The following is a 16949-nucleotide window of genomic DNA, read 5'->3' on the forward strand; positions in this document are numbered from 1 at the left end:
TGGATAACTCAGGATGGTAGGTATTCAAGCACCCCAAATGTGCCATTAGGTATTAGGTTTTCCTCAGACGGGCCCAATGGCTGCAAGAGTGGTTTGATTTTTCCTCTTGCTGAGTGGCCTGATGGCTGTGGATTCTCCAGGCTTTTGAGGTAGCCCAGGCTCATGGTTCCTGTACAGAGACCCGCGCACACCGCGTTGTGTTCTGCAGCGTCCCAGCATGTGCTTGGATCGATGATGACACCCTTGCATGCATTTCTTGGAAAATCTGAACCAAATGAGTGAGAACACTCTACCGTCTCCTCATCGAAACTGAGGTTCAGCACGTTTCCTCTCTCAGGGGGAGAGGACAGTTCGGAATGAGGGCCAGCCTCTCCCGCCGACATGCATGCAAACACCACCAAGGACTCCAGTATTGGAGGGGCTCCTGTCTGAGGGTTGACCGTGTCTGCACATAAGCTGTGTTATCTGTGAATCCCGGGTCCCTGCTGAATGGCTGTTGAGGGAATGCGAGGGGCCAGGCTCTCCTGCTGGTCTTAAGAGTCGGAGTGTGTGCTGGTCTAGGCCCAGTTAGCTTGCAGTTGGGAGGTGAGTTTTGGCCAGGATCACGCTTCGTGCATGCCATTTTGGGGTTTTTTTCTGGAAGCCAAAATGAGCAGGCGTCCCTGGTTGGTGCCTTGAATCTCAGGACAGGTCTGTGGACCTCCCTGTTCTTGCGTTTTTCACGGTGAGGTTCTCGAGTGCCTAGTGAGGCTGGAGCAATGGGCAGGGGTGAGCTCGGTTGGGCATCGGAGGAAAGCGGCTGAAGGATTCGGCCTCGCTGCTGCCCTTGTTTGCTTCTCTACTTTAACTCCCGGTACAGTGTTGATGCCAAGTGGGTCATCGTGGAGTGGGGACAGGAACAAGTGCTGAATTTAAACCTGCGTGGATCACTGATGACCCGCACAGGAAGGTAAGGGAAGATGTGGACATGTCCTTTGTGATGTCGTGGATTAGGCTATCATAATTGGGTTGCAGGGGCTGGCCTCGGCTTCCCAAGGATGTGTCATGTTCGTGATTGGCTGGCATCAGCTCCCTATGGAGGGGATGGCTTTGGCAGTTCAGGTGGATGAGGTGAGGTAGGTAACTGTGTAGATTTGGAATCCCATTGCCAGAGGAAAGACACTCAAAGGGTGTCTTGCGAGACATAAAGAAGATTGACATGGTGACGCGAATATGCTGGCCTCCTTGGAGGATGTTTAGTTATGCGAACATCCCCTTTGGCCGCTTTGTTCCCTTGTTTGGGAATGTGCAAAGCGAAAGTGCTTCTCCCGGGGGGGCATGACTTGGCTTGCGAACAGCCAGAGTTTTATCTGGAGCAGTCGGTTGGGGGGACAGAGGTGGGGGCACTGTTGCAACACCAGGCGTACTGTCGTGGACAGCCACTGTGCCCTTTCAAGGTTCCAGGTCCCCTCGTGTGGCAAAGGTTTTCCGTTGAAAGTCTGTCTGTGGTCCTCGGGGAAAGTGCCTTTGATCACTGTGAGTTCCTCGGTAGTGTCGCTGTGGCAGTGGAGAATTGCCAGGATGCATGGTGTGGGGTGGGCATCATCAAAGCAGACAGGCTTGAGGTGTGTCTTCCCTGCTGTTCAGTGTCTCCGTGTTCGCATGATGTCTGTGGCTTCAAGTAGAGTCGAGTCGCCCTGCAGGCAGGAGGAGGGCACTTAGGACGAGGCTGTGTAGCGTTTGAGCGTTTCCTCAGTGGTCAGGGCCGAAAACCCTACCAGTTGGAAGCTTGCCTCTACGTGGCCGGGAAGGTGGCCTAATTTCCGCTGTGGGGTTCCAACCTGTGTCATGGTTGCTAAAGCCCGACTCTTCCCATTGAGGGCTTCCCAAGGGGTCATGGAAAGTGATTTGGTCTAGTTGGCGAGATGAGGCACTTGGGCCGAAGTCCATTAACCCCTTGAGAAGTGCCAGGCTGCATCGTGCCTGTCGGCAACTGCAGGTCGGTGTCAGCCCGCCCATGGGAGTTTACCTTGCTTCCGGGAGCACTGGGAGTGACACCAAGGGCACATCAGATGTGGTGGTAGGTGGCAGGATCTCCAGGTCCACATAGGTGTGACACCCACGGCCGGGAGGGAGGTCTCGTCCAGTCTTTGTGCTTTGGTCAGAAGGCGTGGCTGTGGGAGAGCGGGAGTCTGTGGCCTATTTCGACAGCCTTCGGGTCAAAGTTCGCATGCAGCCTCATGAAGCTGACAGGGGTCTTTCTCCTTTCAGTTGGGGGTCCAAACAGGGTGCTGTGTATAAACTATGACGTTTACTGTTAGAGGCGTCTGCAAAGGGCAACAGGGACACCCAGAGACCAAGACGCGTATTTAGCGGCACACACAGGAATCCACAAACGCATCCTCGTGCACAGTCACAGTCCACACGCCCACACGTGTGAATACAAACATACAGCTTCTCACACACCGAGCAACGTACGTGCGTAACTTCCTTCAGTCGAGCTGTGAGACACACAATCAGTTTTCGGTAAGGGATAGTGGTACTTGGGAAGCAGGTTCCAGGCTCACGCCCTGGCTAAGTGTTCACAAAAATCATGTTCTCTGAGGACCCTGGTGCAATTTAGAAACCTGCGTGATTTCTGTCCACTTCTCAGGTGCAGTTGCAGCGTAAGGCTGGCTGTTGGCAGAGAAGAAAACCTTCGCATTGTCTGATGACTGGATGTGCTAAGGAGAACTGGAAAAATTGGGGCGGGTGCATGTTGCCGAGCATGGCTGTGGATATCTAAGGACGGTAGGCATTCACCCATACTAAGATGTGCCATTGGATGTTAGGATTTCCACAGATGGGCCGAATGGTTGCAAGAGTGGATTGATTGTTGGTCCTGCTGAGTGGCCTGAGGACAGTGGATTCCCAAGGCACTTGGAGTACTTCCAGGTCATGGCTCCTCTGCAGAGACCCACGGCCTTCCCTTTTGTGTTCTGCAGCGTCCCAGCATGTGCTTGGATCGATGATGACACCCTTGTATGCATTCCTTGGAAAATGTGAACAAAATGAGTGAGAACGCTCTACCGTCTCCTCATCGAAACTGAGGTCCAGCACGTTTCCTCTCTCGGGAGTACGGGACAGTTAGGAGTGAGGGCCAACGTCCCCTGCTGACAGGCATGCAAACACCACTAAGGGCTCCATCATTGGAGGGGCTCCTGTCTGAGGGTCGACCATGTCTGCCCATAAGCTGGGTCATCTATGAATCACCGGTCCCTTCTAAAAGGCCGTTGAGGGAATGCAAGAGGGCAGGCTTTCCTGCTAGACTTCAGGGTCGGAGTGTGTTCTGGTATAGACCCAGTAAGCTTGCAGCTTGGAGAGTTGATTTTTGGACAGGATCACGCTTTGTGCATGCCACTTCCGAGGTTGATTATGGAAGCCAAAATGAGCAAGCTTCCCTGGAGGGAGCCTGGAGCCTCAGGCCAGGCCTGTGGCCCCCTCTGTTGTTGTGTTTCGCGCAGTGAGGTTCTTGACTGCCCGGTGTGGCTGGAGCAGTGGGTGGGCGTGGGCTGGAGTTGGGCGATGGCGGAAGGGGGCTGATGGTTTAGGCCTCAGTGCTGCCCCTGACAGCTCCTCTGCTGAAGTTGTCGGCACACTGTTGGCGCTAAGTGGATGTTCGTGGAGTGGGGTGTGGATCGAGTGAAGCATTTCAGCCTGGGTGGTGGCTCCTGGCCTGGAGAGAAAGGTAAGGTATCATGAGAAAAGGTCCTGTGTGATGTCGTGGGATGGGCTGTCATCATTGGTTTGCAGTCGCTGGCCTCGGCTTCCCAAGAATGTGTCTTGTTCGTGATGGGCTGGCATAAGCTGCCTATGGAGCAGATGGCTTTGGCAGTTCAAGTGGGTGAGTTGAGGTAGGTAACTTGTGTAGAGTTGTGATCCCATTGCCCGAGGAATGACACCCAAAGGGTGTCTTGCGGGAAGTAGGGAAGATCGACATGGTGAGGCGTCTGTGCCGGCCTCCTTGGAGGTAGTTGAGTTATGTGAACATCCCCTTTGGCCGCTTTGTTCCCTTGTTTGGCAATGTGTAAAGCGAAAGTGTTTCTCCCGTGGGGGAATGACGCGACCGGCCAGTGTAGCACGCAGGCCTTTCGAACAGCCAGAGGTTTATCTGGAGCAGTCCATTGGTGGGGCAGAGATGGGGGCACCATTGCCATACCTGCTGTGCTGCCGTGGCCAGACACTTTTCCCTTTCAGGCTTCCAAGTCCCCTCGCATGGCAGAGGTCTCCCGTTGCAAGTCTGTCTGTGGTCCTCGGGGACCATGCCTTTGATCAATGTGAGTTACTCGGTAGTGTCACTGTGGCAGTGGAGAATTTCCAGGATGCATGGGGTGGGATCAGCATCAACGAAGGAGACAGGCTTGTGGTCTGTCTTCCCTGGTGTTCAGTGTTCCCGTGTTCGGAAGACGTTTGTGGTTTCCAGTAGGGTCGTGTCACCCTGTGGGCTGGAGGAGGGCACGTAGGACGAGGCTTTCAAGGGTTTGAGAGTTTCCTTAAGGGTCAGGGCCGTGAACATTCAAGATGGGAGCTGCCTGAGACGTGGCTGGGCATGTGGAATAGTCTCCGCCATGGGGATCCGACATGGGTCATGGTGGCTGACTCCCTCCACTTCCAGTGGTGGGCATTCCCACAGGTCAATGGAAAGTGATTAGGCCTAGTTGGCGAGAAGTGGCACGTGGGCCCACGTTCGTTAGCCCCTTGAGTGGTTTCAGGCTGCATCTTGGCAGTAGACAGCTGCCGGTCGGTGTCGGCCCGACCATGGGAGTTCCCTTGCTTCCGGAAGTGCTGCGAGTGACCCCAAATGCCCATCAGATATACTGGTAGCTGACAGAGTCTCGAGGTGCACGGAGATGTCACAGCCAAGGCCCGGAGGCAGGTCTCGTCGAGGCTGTGTGTTTTTGTCAGAAGGCGTGGCTGTGGGAGAGCGGGAGTCCATGGACTCTTTCAACAGATCCTGGGGGTCAAAGTGTGCCTGCGGACTCTTGAAGCTGACAGGGGTCTTTCTCCTTTCATTTGGGGGTCTTACCAGGGTGCTGTGTATAAACTATTTCTTTTATTGTTGGACTCCTCTTCACAGGGCCATAGGGACACACAGAGACCAAGACGCGTATTCAGCGGCACACAGAGAAACCCAAAGCACGTCCGCATGCACAGTCACAGTCACACATGCCCACACGCGTGAGCACACATATACAGGCTCTCACACAACGGCCAACGTATGTGCCTAACTTCCTGCAGTCGTACTATCAGACATGCAGTCAATTCTCAGTAAGGGATAGAGGTCCTTGGGAAGCAGTTTCAGAGCTCAAGGCCAGGTAAATGTTTTTATGGATCATGTCCTCTGAGGACACCGGTCCACTTATGAAGCCTCGGTGATTTCTGTCCACTTCTCAGGGGCACTTGCTGGGAAAGGCTGGCCGTCGGCACAAACAAGAAGACCTTCTTGTGCTCTGATGACTGGACGTGCTAAGGAGAACTGAAAAAAGTGAGGCGGGCCCATGTCCCCGAGCATGGTCGTGGATAACTCAGGATGGTAGGTATTCAAGCACCCCAAATGTGCCATTAGGTATTAGGTTTTCCTCAGACGGGCCCAATGGCTGCAAGAGTGGTTTGATTTTTCCTCTTGCTGAGTGGCCTGATGGCTGTGGATTCTCCAGGCTTTTGAGGTAGCCCAGGCTCATGGCTCCTGTACAGAGACCCGCGCACACCGCGTTGTGTTCTGCAGCGTCCCAGCATGTGCTTGGATCGATGATGACACCCTTGCATGCATTTCTTGGAAAATCTGAACCAAATGAGTGAGAACACTCTACCGTCTCCTCATCGAAACTGAGGTTCAGCACGTTTCCTCTCTCAGGGGGAGAGGACAGTTCGGAATGAGGGCCAGCCTCTCCCGCCGACATGCATGCAAACACCACCAAGGACTCCAGTATTGGAGGGGCTCCTGTCTGAGGGTTGACCGTGTCTGCACATAAGCTGTGTTATCTGTGAATCCCGGGTCCCTGCTGAATGGCTGTTGAGGGAATGCGAGGGGCCAGGCTCTCCTGCTGGTCTTAAGAGTCGGAGTGTGTGCTGGTCTAGGCCCAGTTAGCTTGCAGTTGGGAGGTGAGTTTTGGCCAGGATCACGCTTCGTGCATGCCATTTTGGGGGTTGTTTCTGGAAGCCAAAATGAGCAAGCGTCCCTGGTTGGTGCCTTGAATCTCAGGACAGGTCTGTGGACCTCCCTGTTCTTGCGTTTTTCACGGTGAGGTTCTCGAGTGCCTAGTGAGGCTGGAGCAATGGGCAGGGGTGAGCTCGGTTGGGCATCGGAGGAAAGCGGCTGAAGGATTCGGCCTCGCTGCTGCCCTTGTTTGCTTCTCTACTTTAACTCCCGGCACAGTGTTGATGCCAAGTGGGTCATCGTGGAGTGGGGACAGGAACAAGTGCTGAATTTAAACCTGCGTGGATCACTGATGACCCGCACAGGAAGGTAAGGGAAGATGTGGACATGTCCTTTGTGATGTCGTGGATTAGGCTATCATAATTGAGTTGCAGGGGCTGGCCTCGGCTTCCCAAGGATGTGTCATGTTCGTGATTGGCTGGCATCAGCTCCCTATGGAAAGGATGGCTTTGGCAGTTCAGGTGGATGAGGTGAGGTAGGTAACTGTGTAGATTTGGAATCCCATTGCCAGAGGAAAGACACTCAAAGGGTGTCTTGCGAGACATAAAGAAGATTGACATGGTGACGCGAATATGCTGGCCTCCTTGGAGGATGTTTAGTTATGCGAACATCCCCTTTGGCCGCTTTGTTCCCTTGTTTGGGAATGTGCAAAGCGAAAGTGCTTCTCCCGGGGGGGCATGACTTGGCTTGCGAACAGCCAGAGTTTTATCTGGAGCAGTCGGTTGGGGGGACAGAGGTGGGGGCACTGTTGCAACACCAGGCGTACTGTCGTGGACAGCCACTGTGCCCTTTCAAGGTTCCAGGTCTCCTCGTGTGGCAAAGGTTTTCCGTTGAAAGTCTGTCTGTGGTCCTCGGGGAAAGTGCCTTTGATCACTGTGAGTTCCTCGGTAGTGTCGCTGTGGCAGTGGAGAATTGCCAGGATGCATGGTGTGGGGTGGGCATCATCAAAGCAGACAGGCTTGAGGTGTGTCTTCCCTGCTGTTCAGTGTCTCCGTGTTCGCATGATGTCTGTGGCTTCAAGTAGAGTCGAGTCGCCCTGCAGGCAGGAGGAGGGCACTTAGGATGAGGCTGTGTAGCGTTTGAGCGTTTCCTCAGTGGTCAGGGCCGAAAACCCTACCAGTTGGAAGCTTGCCTCTACGTGGCCGGGAAGGTGGCCTAATTTCCGCTGTGGGGTTCCAACCTGTGTCATGGTTGCTAAAGCCCGACTCTTCCCATTGAGGGCTTCCCAAGGGGTCATGGAAAGTGATTTGGTCTAGTTGGCGAGATGAGGCACTTGGGCCGAAGTCCATTAACCCCTTGAGAAGTGCCAGGCTGCATCGTGCCTGTCGGCAACTGCAGGTCGGTGTCAGCCCGCCCATGGGAGTTTACCTTGCTTCCGGGAGCACTGGGAGTGACACCAAGGGCACATCAGATGTGGTGGTAGGTGGCAGGATCTCCAGGTCCACATAGGTGTGACACCCACGGCCGGGAGGGAGGTCTCGTCCAGTCTTTGTGCTTTGGTCAGAAGGCGTGGCTGTGGGAGAGCGGGAGTCTGTGGCCTATTTCGACAGCCTTCGGGTCAAAGTTCGCATGCAGCCTCATGAAGCTGACAGGGGTCTTTCTCCTTTCAGTTGGGGGTCCAACCAGGGTGCTGTGTATAAACTATGACGTTTACTGTTAGAGGCGTCTGCAAAGGGCAACAGGGACACCCAGAGACCAAGACGCGTATTTAGCGGCACACACAGGAATCCACAAACGCATCCTCGTGCACAGTCACAGTCCACACGCCCACACGTGTGAATACAAACATACAGCTTCTCACACACCGAGCAACGTACGTGCGTAACTTCCTTCAGTCGAGCTGTGAGACACACAATCAGTTTTCGGTAAGGGATAGTGGTACTTGGGAAGCAGGTTCCAGGCTCACGCCCTGGCTAAGTGTTCACAAAAATCATGTTCTCTGAGGACCCTGGTGCAATTTAGAAACCTGCGTGATTTCTGTCCACTTCTCAGGTGCAGTTGCAGCGTAAGGCTGGCTGTTGGCAGAGAAGAAAACCTTCGCATTGTCTGATGACTGGATGTGCTAAGGAGAACTGGAAAAATTGGGGCGGGTGCATGTTGCCGAGCATGGCTGTGGATATATCAGGACGGTAGGCATTCACCCATACTAAGATGTGCCATTGGATGTTAGGATTTCCACAGATGGGCCGAATGGTTGCAAGAGTGGATTGATTGTTGGTCCTGCTGAGTGGCCTGAGGACAGTGGATTCCCAAGGCACTTGGAGTACTTCCAGGTCATGGCTCCTCTGCAGAGACCCACGGCCTTCCCTTTTGTGTTCTGCAGCGTCCCAGCATGTGCTTGGATCGATGATGACACCCTTGTATGCATTCCTTGGAAAATGTGAACAAAATGAGTGAGAACGCTCTACCGTCTCCTCATCGAAACTGAGGTCCAGCACGTTTCCTCTCTCGGGAGTACGGGACAGTTAGGAGTGAGGGCCAACGTCCCCTGCTGACAGGCATGCAAACACCACTAAGGGCTCCATCATTGGAGGGGCTCCTGTCTGAGGGTCGACCATGTCTGCCCATAAGCTGGGTCATCTATGAATCACCGGTCCCTTCTAAAAGGCCGTTGAGGGAATGCAAGAGGGCAGGCTTTCCTGCTAGACTTCAGGGTCGGAGTGTGTTCTGGTATAGACCCAGTAAGCTTGCAGCTTGGAGAGTTGATTTTTGGACAGGATCACGCTTTGTGCATGCCACTTCCGAGGTTGATTATGGAAGCCAAAATGAGCAAGCTTCCCTGGAGGGAGCCTGGAGCCTCAGGCCAGGCCTGTGGCCCCCTCTGTTGTTGTGTTTCGCGCAGTGAGGTTCTTGACTGCCCGGTGTGGCTGGAGCAGTGGGTGGGCGTGGGCTGGAGTTGGGCGATGGCGGAAGGGGGCTGATGGTTTAGGCCTCAGTGCTGCCCCTGACAGCTCCTCTGCTGAAGTTGTCGGCACACTGTTGGCGCTAAGTGGATGTTCGTGGAGTGGGGTGTGGATCGAGTGAAGCATTTCAGCCTGGGTGGTGGCTCCTGGCCTGGAGAGAAAGGTAAGGTATCATGAGAAAAGGTCCTGTGTGATGTCGTGGGATGGGCTGTCATCATTGGGTTGCAGTCGCTGGCCTCGGCTTCCCAAGAATGTGTCTTGTTCGTGATGGGCTGGCATAAGCTGCCTATGGAGCAGATGGCTTTGGCAGTTCAAGTGGGTGAGTTGAGGTAGGTAACTTGTGTAGAGTTGTGATCCCGTTGCCCGAGGAATGACACCCAAAGGGTGTCTTGCGGGAAGTAGGGAAGATCGACATGGTGAGGCGTCTGTGCCGGCCTCCTTGGAGGTAGTTGAGTTATGTGAACATCCCCTTTGGCCGCTTTGTTCCCTTGTTTGGCAATGTGTAAAGCGAAAGTGTTTCTCCCGTGGGGGAATGACGCGACCGGCCAGTGTAGCACGCAGGCCTTTCGAACAGCCAGAGGTTTATCTGGAGCAGTCCATTGGTGGGGCAGAGATGGGGGCACCATTGCCATACCTGTTGTGCTGCCGTGGCCAGACACTTTTCCCTTTCAGGCTTCCAAGTCCCCTCGCATGGCAGAGGTCTTCCGTTGCAAGTCTGTCTGTGGTCCTCGGGGACCATGCCTTTGATCAATGTGAGTTACTCGGTAGTGTCACTGTGGCAGTGGAGAATTTCCAGGATGCATGGGGTGGGATCAGCATCAACGAAGGAGACAGGCTTGTGGTCTGTCTTCCCTGGTGTTCAGTGTTCCCGTGTTCGGAAGACGTTTGTGGTTTCCAGTAGGGTCGTGTCACCCTGTGGGCTGGAGGAGGGCACGTAGGACGAGGCTTTCAAGGGTTTGAGAGTTTCCTTAAGGGTCAGGGCCGTGAACATTCAAGATGGGAGCTGCCTGAGACGTGGCTGGGCATGTGGAATAGTCTCCGCCATGGGGATCCGACATGGGTCATGGTGGCTGACTCCCTCCACTTCCAGTGGTGGGCATTCCCACAGGTCAATGGAAAGTGATTAGGCCTAGTTGGCGAGAAGTGGCACGTGGGCCCACGTTCGTTAGCCCCTTGAGTGGTTTCAGGCTGCATCTTGGCAGTAGACAGCTGCCGGTCGGTGTCGGCCCGACCATGGGAGTTCCCTTGCTTCCGGAAGTGCTGCGAGTGACCCCAAATGCCCATCAGATATACTGGTAGCTGACAGAGTCTCGAGGTGCACGGAGATGTCACAGCCAAGGCCCGGAGGCAGGTCTCGTCGAGGCTGTGTGTTTTTGTCAGAAGGCGTGGCTGTGGGAGAGCGGGAGTCCATGGACTCTTTCAACAGATCCTGGGGGTCAAAGTGTGCCTGCGGACTCTTGAAGCTGACAGGGGTCTTTCTCCTTTCAGTTGGGGGTCTTACCAGGGTGCTGTGTATAAACTATTTCTTTTATTGTTGGACTCCTCTTCACAGGGCCATAGGGACACACAGAGACCAAGACGCGTATTCAGCGGCACACAGAGAAACCCAAAGCACGTCCGCATGCACAGTCACAGTCACACATGCCCACACGCGTGAGCACACATATACAGGCTCTCACACAACGGCCAACGTATGTGCCTAACTTCCTGCAGTCGTACTATCAGACATGCAGTCAATTCTCAGTAAGGGATAGAGGTCCTTGGGAAGCAGTTTCAGAGCTCAAGGCCAGGTAAATGTTTTTATGGATCATGTCCTCTGAGGACACCAGTCCACTTATGAAGCCTCGGTGATATCTGTCCACTTCTCAGGGGCACTTGCTGGGAAAGGCTGGCCGTCGGCACAAACAAGAAGACCTTCGTGTGCTCTGATGACTGGACGTGCTAAGGAGAACTGAAAAAAGTGAGGCGGGCCCATGTCCCCGAGCATGGTCGTGGATAACTCAGGATGGTAGGTATTCAAGCACCCCAAATGTGCCATTAGGTATTAGGTTTTCCTCAGACGGGCCCAATGGCTGCAAGAGTGGTTTGATTTTTCCTCTTGCTGAGTGGCCTGATGGCTGTGGATTCTCCAGGCTTTTGAGGTAGCCCAGGCTCATGGCTCCTGTACAGAGACCCGCGCACACCGCGTTGTGTTCTGCAGCGTCCCAGCATGTGCTTGGATCGATGATGACACCCTTGCATGCATTTCTTGGAAAATCTGAACCAAATGAGTGAGAACACTCTACCGTCTCCTCATCGAAACTGAGGTTCAGCACGTTTCCTCTCTCAGGGGGAGAGGACAGTTCGGAATGAGGGCCAGCCTCTCCCGCCGACATGCATGCAAACACCACCAAGGACTCCAGTATTGGAGGGGCTCCTGTCTGAGGGTTGACCGTGTCTGCACATAAGCTGTGTTATCTGTGAATCCCGGGTCCCTGCTGAATGGCTGTTGAGGGAATGCGAGGGGCCAGGCTCTCCTGCTGGTCTTAAGAGTCGGAGTGTGTGCTGGTCTAGGCCCAGTTAGCTTGCAGTTGGGAGGTGAGTTTTGGCCAGGATCACGCTTCGTGCATGCCATTTTGGGGGTTGTTTATGGAAGCCAAAATGAGCAAGCGTCCCTGGTTGGTGCCTTGAATCTCAGGACAGGTCTGTGGACCTCCCTGTTCTTGCGTTTTTCACGGTGAGGTTCTCGAGTGCCTAGTGAGGCTGGAGCAATGGGCAGGGGTGAGCTCGGTTGGGCATCGGAGGAAAGCGGCTGAAGGATTCGGCCTCGCTGCTGCCCTTGTTTGCTTCTCTACTTTAACTCCCGGCACAGTGTTGATGCCAAGTGGGTCATCGTGGAGTGGGGACAGGAACAAGTGCTGAATTTAAACCTGCGTGGATCACTGATGACCCGCACAGGAAGGTAAGGGAAGATGTGGACATGTCCTTTGTGATGTCGTGGATTAGGCTATCATAATTGGGTTGCAGGGGCTGGCCTCGGCTTCCCAAGGATGTGTCATGTTCGTGATTGGCTGGCATCAGCTCCCTATGGAGGGGATGGCTTTGGCAGTTCAGGTGGATGAGGTGAGGTAGGTAACTGTGTAGATTTGGAATCCCATTGCCAGAGGAAAGACACTCAAAGGGTGTCTTGCGAGACATAAAGAAGATTGACATGGTGACGCGAATATGCTGGCCTCCTTGGAGGATGTTTAGTTATGCGAACATCCCCTTTGGCCGCTTTGTTCCCTTGTTTGGGAATGTGCAAAGCGAAAGTGCTTCTCCCGGGGGGCATGACTTGGCTTGCGAACAGCCAGAGTTTTATCTGGAGCAGTCGGTTGGGGGGACAGAGGTGGGGGCACTGTTGCAACACCAGGCGTACTGTCGTGGACAGCCACTGTGCCCTTTCAAGGTTCCAGGTCCCCTCGTGTGGCAAAGGTTTTCCGTTGAAAGTCTGTCTGTGGTCCTCGGGGAAAGTGCCTTTGATCACTGTGAGTTCCTCGGTAGTGTCGCTGTGGCAGTGGAGAATTGCCAGGATGCATGGTGTGGGGTGGGCATCATCAAAGCAGACAGGCTTGAGGTGTGTCTTCCCTGCTGTTCAGTGTCTCCGTGTTCGCATGATGTCTGTGGCTTCAAGTAGAGTCGAGTCGCCCTGCAGGCAGGAGGAGGGCACTTAGGACGAGGCTGTGTAGCGTTTGAGCGTTTCCTCAGTGGTCAGGGCCGAAAACCCTACCAGTTGGAAGCTTGCCTCTACGTGGCCGGGAAGGTGGCCTAATTTCCGCTGTGGGGTTCCAACCTGTGTCATGGTTGCTAAAGCCCGACTCTTCCCATTGAGGGCTTCCCAAGGGGTCATGGAAAGTGATTTGGTCTAGTTGGCGAGATGAGGCACTTGGGCCGAAGTCCATTAACCCCTTGAGAAGTGCCAGGCTGCATCGTGCCTGTCGGCAACTGCAGGTCGGTGTCAGCCCGCCCATGGGAGTTTACCTTGCTTCCGGGAGCACTGGGAGTGACACCAAGGGCACATCAGATGTGGTGGTAGGTGGCAGGATCTCCAGGTCCACATAGGTGTGACACCCACGGCCGGGAGGGAGGTCTCGTCCAGTCTTTGTGCTTTGGTCAGAAGGCGTGGCTGTGGGAGAGCGGGAGTCTGTGGCCTATTTCGACAGCCTTCGGGTCAAAGTTCGCATGCAGCCTCATGAAGCTGACAGGGGTCTTTCTCCTTTCAGTTGGGGGTCCAAACAGGGTGCTGTGTATAAACTATGACGTTTACTGTTAGAGGCGTCTGCAAAGGGCAACAGGGACACCCAGAGACCAAGACGCGTATTTAGCGGCACACACAGGAATCCACAAACGCATCCTCGTGCACAGTCACAGTCCACACGCCCACACGTGTGAATACAAACATACAGCTTCTCACACACCGAGCAACGTACGTGCGTAACTTCCTTCAGTCGAGCTGTGAGACACACAATCAGTTTTCGGTAAGGGATAGTGGTACTTGGGAAGCAGGTTCCAGGCTCACGCCCTGGCTAAGTGTTCACAAAAATCATGTTCTCTGAGGACCCTGGTGCAATTTAGAAACCTGCGTGATTTCTGTCCACTTCTCAGGTGCAGTTGCAGCGTAAGGCTGGCTGTTGGCAGAGAAGAAAACCTTCGCATTGTCTGATGACTGGATGTGCTAAGGAGAACTGGAAAAATTGGGGCGGGTGCATGTTGCCGAGCATGGCTGTGGATATCTAAGGACGGTAGGCATTCACCCATACTAAGATGTGCCATTGGATGTTAGGATTTCCACAGATGGGCCGAATGGTTGCAAGAGTGGTTGATTGTTGGTCCTGCTGAGTGGCCTGAGGACAGTGGATTCCCAAGGCACTTGGAGTACTTCCAGGTCATGGCTCCTCTGCAGAGACCCACGGCCTTCCCTTTTGTGTTCTGCAGCGTCCCAGCATGTGCTTGGATCGATGATGACACCCTTGTATGCATTCCTTGGAAAATGTGAACAAAATGAGTGAGAACGCTCTACCGTCTCCTCATCGAAACTGAGGTCCAGCACGTTTCCTCTCTCGGGAGTACGGGACAGTTAGGAGTGAGGGCCAACGTCCCCTGCTGACAGGCATGCAAACACCACTAAGGGCTCCATCATTGGAGGGGCTCCTGTCTGAGGGTCGACCATGTCTGCCCATAAGCTGGGTCATCTATGAATCACCGGTCCCTTCTAAAAGGCCGTTGAGGGAATGCAAGAGGGCAGGCTTTCCTGCTAGACTTCAGGGTCGGAGTGTGTTCTGGTATAGACCCAGTAAGCTTGCAGCTTGGAGAGTTGATTTTTGGACAGGATCACGCTTTGTGCATGCCACTTCCGAGGTTGATTATGGAAGCCAAAATGAGCAAGCTTCCCTGGAGGGAGCCTGGAGCCTCAGGCCAGGCCTGTGGCCCCCTCTGTTGTTGTGTTTCGCGCAGTGAGGTTCTTGACTGCCCGGTGTGGCTGGAGCAGTGGGTGGGCGTGGGCTGGAGTTGGGCGATGGCGGAAGGGGGCTGATGGTTTAGGCCTCAGTGCTGCCCCTGACAGCTCCTCTGCTGAAGTTGTCGGCACACTGTTGGCGCTAAGTGGATGTTCGTGGAGTGGGGTGTGGATCGAGTGAAGCATTTCAGCCTGGGTGGTGGCTCCTGGCCTGGAGAGAAAGGTAAGGTATCATGAGAAAAGGTCCTGTGTGATGTCGTGGGATGGGCTGTCATCATTGGGTTGCAGTCGCTGGCCTCGGCTTCCCAAGAATGTGTCTTGTTCGTGATGGGCTGGCATAAGCTGCCTATGGAGCAGATGGCTTTGGCAGTTCAAGTGGGTGAGTTGAGGTAGGTAACTTGTGTAGAGTTGTGATCCCATTGCCCGAGGAATGACACCCAAAGGGTGTCTTGCGGGAAGTAGGGAAGATCGACATGGTGAGGCGTCTGTGCCGGCCTCCTTGGAGGTAGTTGAGTTATGTGAACATCCCCTTTGGCCGCTTTGTTCCCTTGTTTGGCAATGTGTAAAGCGAAAGTGTTTCTCCCGTGGGGGAATGACGCGACCGGCCAGTGTAGCACGCAGGCCTTTCGAACAGCCAGAGGTTTATCTGGAGCAGTCCATTGGTGGGGCAGAGATGGGGGCACCATTGCCATACCTGCTGTGCTGCCGTGGCCAGACACTTTTCCCTTTCAGGCTTCCAAGTCCCCTCGCATGGCAGAGGTCTCCCGTTGCAAGTCTGTCTGTGGTCCTCGGGGACCATGCCTTTGATCAATGTGAGTTACTCGGTAGTGTCACTGTGGCAGTGGAGAATTTCCAGGATGCATGGGGTGGGATCAGCATCAACGAAGGAGACAGGCTTGTGGTCTGTCTTCCCTGGTGTTCAGTGTTCCCGTGTTCGGAAGACGTTTGTGGTTTCCAGTAGTGTCGTGTCACCCTGTGGGCTGGAGGAGGGCACGTAGGACGAGGCTTTCAAGGGTTTGAGAGTTTCCTTAAGGGTCAGGGCCGTGAACATTCAAGATGGGAGCTGCCTGAGACGTGGCTGGGCATGTGGAATAGTCTCCGCCATGGGGATCCGACATGGGTCATGGTGGCTGACTCCCTCCACTTCCAGTGGTGGGCATTCCCACAGGTCAATGGAAAGTGATTAGGCCTAGTTGGCGAGAAGTGGCACGTGGGCCCACGTTCGTTAGCCCCTTGAGTGGTTTCAGGCTGCATCTTGGCAGTAGACAGCTGCCGGTCGGTGTCGGCCCGACCATGGGAGTTCCCTTGCTTCCGGAAGTGCTGCGAGTGACCCCAAATGCCCATCAGATATACTGGTAGCTGACAGAGTCTCGAGGTGCACGGAGATGTCACAGCCAAGGCCCGGAGGCAGGTCTCGTCGAGGCTGTGTGTTTTTGTCAGAAGGCGTGGCTGTGGGAGAGCGGGAGTCCATGGACTCTTTCAACAGATCCTGGGGGTCAAAGTGTGCCTGCGGACTCTTGAAGCTGACAGGGGTCTTTCTCCTTTCATTTGGGGGTCTTACCAGGGTGCTGTGTATAAACTATTTCTTTTATTGTTGGACTCCTCTTCACAGGGCCATAGGGACACACAGAGACCAAGACGCGTATTCAGCGGCACACAGAGAAACCCAAAGCACGTCCGCATGCACAGTCACAGTCACACATGCCCACACGCGTGAGCACACATATACAGGCTCTCACACAACGGCCAACGTATGTGCCTAACTTCCTGCAGTCGTACTATCAGACATGCAGTCAATTCTCAGTAAGGGATAGAGGTCCTTGGGAAGCAGTTTCAGAGCTCAAGGCCAGGTAAATGTTTTTATGGATCATGTCCTCTGAGGACACCGGTCCACTTATGAAGCCTCGGTGATTTCTGTCCACTTCTCAGGGGCACTTGCTGGGAAAGGCTGGCCGTCGGCACAAACAAGAAGACCTTCTTGTGCTCTGATGACTGGACGTGCTAAGGAGAACTGAAAAAAGTGAGGCGGGCCCATGTCCCCGAGCATGGTCGTGGATAACTCAGGATGGTAGGTATTCAAGCACCCCAAATGTGCCATTAGGTATTAGGTTTTCCTCAGACGGGCCCAATGGCTGCAAGAGTGGTTTGATTTTTCCTCTTGCTGAGTGGCCTGATGGCTGTGGATTCTCCAGGCTTTTGAGGTAGCCCAGGCTCATGGCTCCTGTACAGAGACCCGCGCACACCGCGTTGTGTTCTGCAGCGTCCCAGCATGTGCTTGGATCGATGATGACACCCTTGCATGCATTTCTTGGAAAATCTGAACCAAATGAGTGAGAACACTCTACCGTCTCCTCATCGAAACTGAGGTTCAGCACGTTTCCTCTCTCAGGGGGAGAGG

At 54.3% G+C, this 16949-nt stretch overlaps 7 non-coding genes across 7 annotated transcripts; all 7 read left to right on the forward strand.

Moving 5' to 3' along the window:
• Window positions 1–225: 225 nt before the first annotated feature.
• LOC137749695 (small nucleolar RNA SNORD116) lies at window positions 226–318 on the forward strand. Its single transcript, XR_011070257.1, has one exon. It is a non-coding gene; the product is annotated as a small nucleolar RNA SNORD116 (small nucleolar RNA).
• A 2662-nt stretch (window positions 319–2980) lies between these two features.
• LOC137754290 (small nucleolar RNA SNORD116) lies at window positions 2981–3073 on the forward strand. Its single transcript, XR_011071801.1, has one exon. It is a non-coding gene; the product is annotated as a small nucleolar RNA SNORD116 (small nucleolar RNA).
• A 2687-nt stretch (window positions 3074–5760) lies between these two features.
• LOC137749698 (small nucleolar RNA SNORD116) lies at window positions 5761–5853 on the forward strand. The gene has a single exon (XR_011070258.1). It is a non-coding gene; the product is annotated as a small nucleolar RNA SNORD116 (small nucleolar RNA).
• A 2662-nt stretch (window positions 5854–8515) lies between these two features.
• Window positions 8516–8608, forward strand: LOC137754296 (small nucleolar RNA SNORD116). The gene has a single exon (XR_011071802.1). It is a non-coding gene; the product is annotated as a small nucleolar RNA SNORD116 (small nucleolar RNA).
• A 2687-nt stretch (window positions 8609–11295) lies between these two features.
• LOC137749705 (small nucleolar RNA SNORD116) lies at window positions 11296–11388 on the forward strand. Its single transcript, XR_011070260.1, has one exon. It is a non-coding gene; the product is annotated as a small nucleolar RNA SNORD116 (small nucleolar RNA).
• A 2660-nt stretch (window positions 11389–14048) lies between these two features.
• LOC137754300 (small nucleolar RNA SNORD116) lies at window positions 14049–14141 on the forward strand. Its single transcript, XR_011071803.1, has one exon. It is a non-coding gene; the product is annotated as a small nucleolar RNA SNORD116 (small nucleolar RNA).
• Window positions 14142–16828: 2687 nt separating this feature from the next.
• LOC137749711 (small nucleolar RNA SNORD116) lies at window positions 16829–16921 on the forward strand. The gene has a single exon (XR_011070261.1). It is a non-coding gene; the product is annotated as a small nucleolar RNA SNORD116 (small nucleolar RNA).
• Window positions 16922–16949: the final 28 nt, after the last annotated feature.

The sequence above is a fragment of the Eschrichtius robustus genome, chromosome 1, assembly GCF_028021215.1.
Source record: "Eschrichtius robustus isolate mEscRob2 chromosome 1, mEscRob2.pri, whole genome shotgun sequence".
In the NCBI taxonomy this organism is placed as follows: Eukaryota; Metazoa; Chordata; class Mammalia; order Artiodactyla; family Eschrichtiidae; genus Eschrichtius; species Eschrichtius robustus.